Below are 6,144 nucleotides of genomic sequence, written 5' to 3' on the forward strand. Positions count from 1 at the left end.
CCTGGGATTTAAGAGCGCATGATGGCAAATGAAACTCTTGTCACAGAAATGATCAGCGGCTTTAAATCTGCGCAGGTTCACAGTCACTTTCATTCCCTAAAACTTTCCCTCATGCCAGACAGCCGTCTGAGCGCAAAGTTATAACCAATCCCTTCAAACAAAAGCTATTAAATCGATCTGATGTTTCAAAACAAAGAGTCATACTGAATTATTTGAGCTACTCTGGGGGGGCTGCAAATCATCCGGCGTTCAGGGTATGGCGGCCATTTTACCCCTGCTGCGCTCGGATCTACTCCACTTTATGCGCAAAACAAGTCATTCACTTGAAATCCGCAGCTCCCAAAAATAGGATTGATCATATGATATGAAGAGTAATCGCTAAAGAGTTGTGGTTTGAATAGGCAGTGAAAGCAATTAATTTAATCAAAAATAAATTGAAACATAAATAAATTGACAGTAAACATTTATTTTAGTACAAAACTAATACAATTGCAGACAGACTATGTATTTTACAGATGTACTTGTGAAAAATTCAATTAGAAAATGATAAACATCAAGATCTAACGGCTCCAAATGAGTCTCAGATGATGTTTGTACCCTGATAAAACCAAGTGCTAAAATTTTGCCAATACCACCAGTGTAACAAATTTTGTACATTTTATTTTTATGATTTTTATGGAATTTAATCATTATTTAAAAGTAGAAATTACGTAACAGCGTAAAGATTTGAAGAAGTTAGAATTTAAGCAATTTTTAAAACGCTCTCACTCAACCCAAAAATTTAAATCTATAATTATTAACAACATTTAGCTTGTCTGCTTTGTCCTCTACATTGAAAATAATTAATAAAGAAAAACTGGAACTGGTTTTTGATCGAGGCACAAAATGTTGCAAAAGGAGACCTTTTAATTCTACCCTAACAATGTGGCATGACAACCGTTTCCCTGACAACCACAGCTAAGATGAGCTGCTCAATGGAAACGCCTTTCTTGGGGTTAAGAAGCTCGGCTTGCTAGAAGGTTTGACTTTAGCATTGGCGCTGTGGCTAACCGGGTTAAAGTTGGTCACAAACATAAATCCTTGCCCCAACTTAGAAACCATTTCAGCTTCAAGTCTTATGACGGGTTTCACCTTTAATGAGTTGCTACAATTGAAACCAGAAGTTTACATACACTGTATAAAAGACACATAACATTTTTATCCCTGTCTAACATTAAATCAGACTATGTTAAATCAGCTAGGTAACTTAAATTATTTCTATTTTCTAAATGCCATAACAATTTTTAAAAAGTTTTTTTTTTTTTTTTTTTTTTTTGCTTTCTTCAAAATTAGAAGTTTGCATACATTTCCTCAGTATTTGGTAGAACTGCTTTCTACGCTGCAGGATTTGGGTCAGACATTTTGGACATCCTCAAGTTTCTCACAATAGTTTGCTGGAACTCTAGCCCATTGCTCCTGACAGAACTGGTGTAACTGAGTCCGGTTTCTAGGCTGCCTTGCTCACACACACCTTTTCATCTCTTCCTACAAATTTTCTACGGGAACACTGACTTAGAGTCCTTAAACCACTTTGTAACTAATTTGCTGGCATGCTTAGGATCATTTCCATTGAGAAGACCCATTCATGCCCAAGGTATAACTTCCTGATGTTTTGAGAAGTTGCTTTACTGTTTCCACGTACTGTTATTTTCTCATAATATCAATTTTGTGAAGTGCACCAGTCCCTCCTGCAACAAAAGCACACCAACACAAGAGTATACTGCCAATCCTGTACTTCAAAGGTAGGATGGTGTTCACAGGCTTGCAAGCTTCTCTCATTTTCCTCCAAACATAAGGATGGTCATATGAACTTGAGCGTCAACAGACCACCCGACATGTCTCAAAAAAGTAAGGTCTTTGTCCCTGGGTGCATTTGTAAACTGTAATCTGACTTGTTTTTGTTGTTTTTGGAGTAAGGGTTCTTCCTGTCTGAACGACTCAGTTCATGTCGATAAAGAACTTTTTTAAATGTGGATAATGACACTCTTACCAACTTGACCACCATTTTAACAAGCTCTTTAGGGTTGATACAGCCACTTTGTGGGCTGCACGGTGGTGCAGTTGGTAGCACTGTTGCCTTGCAGCAAGAAGGTCCCTGGGTTGATTCCCGGCCGGGGGTCTTTCTGCATGGAGTTTGCATGTTCTCCCCGTGCATGCGCGGGTTCTCACCGGGTACTCCGGCTTCCTCCCACAGTCCAAAGACGTGGTTAATTGGTCACTCTAAATTGCCCTTAGGTGTATGAATGGGTGTGTGCATGGTTGTTTGTGTGTTGCCCTGCGATGGACTGGTGACCTGTCCAGGGTGTACCCTGCCTCTCACCCATAGACTGCTGGAGATAGACACCAGCTTCCCTGCGACCCACTATGGAATAAGCGGTAGAAAATGACTGACTGACTGACACTTTGCACCAAAACACCTTTATCTCTCGGAAACAGAACCCGCCTCCTTCCTAATTTGTATGATGGCAGGACATTGACATAGTGTTTATACTTTTGAAGTAAACAGTAAAATAAACTATAAAACTAATAATTTCTCCCTCTATTTTGACTTTCAGGAAATAAAAATAATATTGGCAATCATACCTGACCTAAAACAGGAAAGGTTTTTACTGATTTAACCTAAGACAATATGGCAAACATGTATATGTCTTTTTATACAGCGTAAACATCTGGTTTCAACTATGTAGTCATTAGTAATACAATACATATAAACATTTAAGCATTATGCACACAATTAATGAGAATAATAGCTGACTGAACTAACATCTTTCATTTAATTCTAATCAAAATGTTTAGGTGGGATTTGTCACCTTATTGTCCAAATTTAGTCATTATCAAACTCTACATTTCCAATACAATATACTTGAATTGAATTGTAATGGTTTTATTTGATGTCCTCCGAGATTATTTTGTCATAGTGCATAATGCGTGCAGCTAAGAGCAAATGTAACAGTCTGGCATGGTGACAGAAGGCTTCACCTCATTTAGAAACTGCAGCAGCATAGTTCCTTTGCTTGGAGCTGTTTTGTAAAACAGAAACGTGATGGCAGGACGGACTTGGAGCTCTCTATAAACGTGTGTTGCAGAGATGTGCATGCAAATAGACCAACATTTATTATGGCAATCATAAGCAATGAAGCATGTTTAATTGTCTCAGTCTAATTACATGTTTTCATTTGATTATCCATTTATTTATTTTTTCTGCAGCTGAAATGTTAAATAACTAAATCAACCCAGAAGAACTCCATCGCGTGGAGCTCATTTTGTGTCTATGATTGGACACAAGCCGATCAGACCACGCCCTCCTTGTGGAGGCTGATATTTACATCGATGGAAGTGCAGCAACTATTAATGAGAACAAGACATTCTGCCGGCCTTTAAACTCATATACGCACAGGATTTGGTGGAAAGATCATGCATCTGATTTGTTTTATTTTTTGAAATGCATGTCAGCATCAAAACTGACGGACAGAAGATTTTAAACAAGGGCTGCAGTGGAGGTAGGCAGTTTCTACAGTAAAATATTCGGCTTATTGGCTGTACAACGGGAAGAATCATCCATTGAGAGTGTAGCATCACCCTTCAATCATCTTTCCAGGAAAGCTGGTCTGCACATCAGCGCTGCAGGAACATATCGCGATGACTCTTCCGTGCAAGTGAGCGTCATCCAATCTTTCAATCAATTATAAATAGAAGTCATCATTGCTATTAAAAGCGCTGATTTTAATAACAATATTGATTTAATATTTATTAAGAAGCATAGCAACATGGCCAAGAAGTTTGGTGATAAATGCAGGGTTTCTTTCCTTTTTTTTCAGCCGCTTTGTTCTTTTGTTAAGCGCCTCCTGCTCTGCTTTGTTGTCATGGCATCTCATTGAGGATTATGAAGCTTCGGGGAAAAAACTGGATTTCCCAGCAAAGCAGCTGAATTGATATATGAAAGGTCTTTGATTGAAAAACAAATATTTTCAGAGGTATTATTATTTTATTTTACTATTGAGTTTGATGTATACACAGAAAATAAATGATATAATTTTCACGGATTTATGTTAGCATGTTATTGTTTTTTCCAACAATGATGCAAAGTCAATATTTATGCTGTCCAATAGCAAATTGCATTTGTGTTAAATAGGATGAATATTTATTATTAATATTTTTTGCAGGTGTGAAATCAAATGACATGAGATCACATAACCTAAGCCAAAGCAATCTACACAGCAATGGGTTTAAATCCTGTTTTATAGAGGACTCAATCTCACAAGATTTCTTTTTTCTTACTGTGATGGTAATATGAAAAATGAAGTTTCTGGTTTTCCTCACATTCTCAAACAATTGTACAATAATATTTAGAGCAAACTTTGTGTTTAAGTGCATCATCTTTGTAACTCTTGACAACATAAACTCAGGCCAGCTTATGTGATGTTATATGTTTTACAATGAGTCTAAATCCATGTGACCCCATTAAGGGTTTGTGTTCTGAGATTCTGATCATCACAGATAAAAGAAATAAAGACTTTTAAACCAGTTTGTCTTTTTGTGCAAAATCTACCCACTAATCCTATTGTATTTTATTTTTTTCCAATATTGTCCTAAATATACCAACATATTTCTTCCTACAATCTCCCGGAATTTCTTAATTGCATTTTTTTTCCCCCTCTGTAAAACCATCTTGGGTTGAGTTTGACACTGGATGTGGATCACCCACCCTGACCATCTGCTGCGACAGAGGAAGTAAATGTCAGAGGACACCACCGTCACCAGTCCCTCACTCTGTGGCCTCTGTTGTCATTAAACATTCACTCCACTGTGTGTGTGGCTGAATGGGCAGAGGCGACAGACGCTTTGTCACTGCACGGGGAGGGCATCTGGGTTTGTTTGATAACTCACATAGTCCACAGTGAGCTGCTGCCTTTTACTGCCTGGACACATCCCATCATGTTTATGTCTCAACATTTGGTAGCAGGGGGACGCATCTGTCCTTCAGTTTATATTCAGGCATATGGGCAGATCTGGAGGAGGCCCCATCTTGATCTAATGAAGACGCAGAAACTCACAGTGAGGAAGAGAAACAGCAGACACTAAGTGGGGTTTTTCTCTACATCTGTGTTCACCACAGATGATTGGTAAGATTTTTAAAGCCTGTTTTTATTTTTTTGCCTTATAAGCATCTTTAGAATTATGTGGTTAAATAACTTTTAGTTTTTGTATCTTTGGATATATTTTACAGTTTTCTCCATATATTTATTGATACCCCTAAACAACTAAGCTTTTTACAGCAGCAGTATAATCTCACAATGATAAATTTAGAAAAAAAAAACAACTTTAATTTCAGCATTTTTGTAGATTGCTGGTAAAAAGTCCCACATGAAGGAAAATTTGTTTATTACAAAAATGCTGGAGTCAAAATAATGGCTCCCCTTACAATGCTTAAAATGTAAGTGTAAGAGTTTTAAGATATGTGTCTAGATATTTTTAATTAGTAATCCTGACTTCCTGCCCTCTGGTAAACAAATGTGATGTAACACAGAGGGTCATTTCTTTTAGCCCTTCTTCAAAATGGGAAAGCAAGAGGAAATGTGATTCTTTTACACAGATGTGTGGTGATCTTCACAAGTCAGAATATTTCGCCAAGAGTTTCCCATATCAAAAGTTAGAGAAATAAACATGTTTATTTTGACATCATGCAAAGATAACAGGATGGTAAGGAGTGTTAAAATAAATCTTAGAAACTGAGGTCACTGAGTCTCTTTAACAACCTTGTAGTCATTTGCATAAACTTTAATAATCTTGTGTATTATTTTAGTAATGTTTCTGTTTCTCTGTAAACATAATCTCTCATTAGAATAATTAGCCTTTGTTTGCAATTATATATTTTGTCCAAATGGCCAGAATTACTGCAGGGAGGATGAAATCAACCTGAAACTGAGCCAGCGACCCACTACTGAACGTGTTAAAGTTTGCTTTCAGAAAGCAGAATCACGAATCAATAGCATTAGAATCCATTAAATTCTTTCAGCTTATTCCTTGTGGCATACAGGGACTTGGAAAAATGTTGATTTCTCTTTAATCTTTTTCACACTTTTCATGTTCCTCAGACTTTAATGG

The 6,144-nt window shown here is 37.2% G+C and overlaps 1 long non-coding RNA gene across 1 annotated transcript; it reads left to right on the plus strand.

The window, feature by feature from the left end:
* Positions 1–3,329: 3,329 nt before the first annotated feature.
* LOC124871798 lies at positions 3,330–4,563 on the plus strand. The gene is made up of 3 exons (XR_007039119.1): positions 3,330–3,539; positions 3,638–3,695; positions 3,858–4,563. It is a non-coding gene; the product is annotated as an uncharacterized LOC124871798 (long non-coding RNA).
* Positions 4,564–6,144: the final 1,581 nt, after the last annotated feature.

Source organism: Girardinichthys multiradiatus, chromosome 7 (genome assembly GCF_021462225.1).
Source record: "Girardinichthys multiradiatus isolate DD_20200921_A chromosome 7, DD_fGirMul_XY1, whole genome shotgun sequence".
In the NCBI taxonomy this organism is placed as follows: Eukaryota; Metazoa; Chordata; class Actinopteri; order Cyprinodontiformes; family Goodeidae; genus Girardinichthys; species Girardinichthys multiradiatus.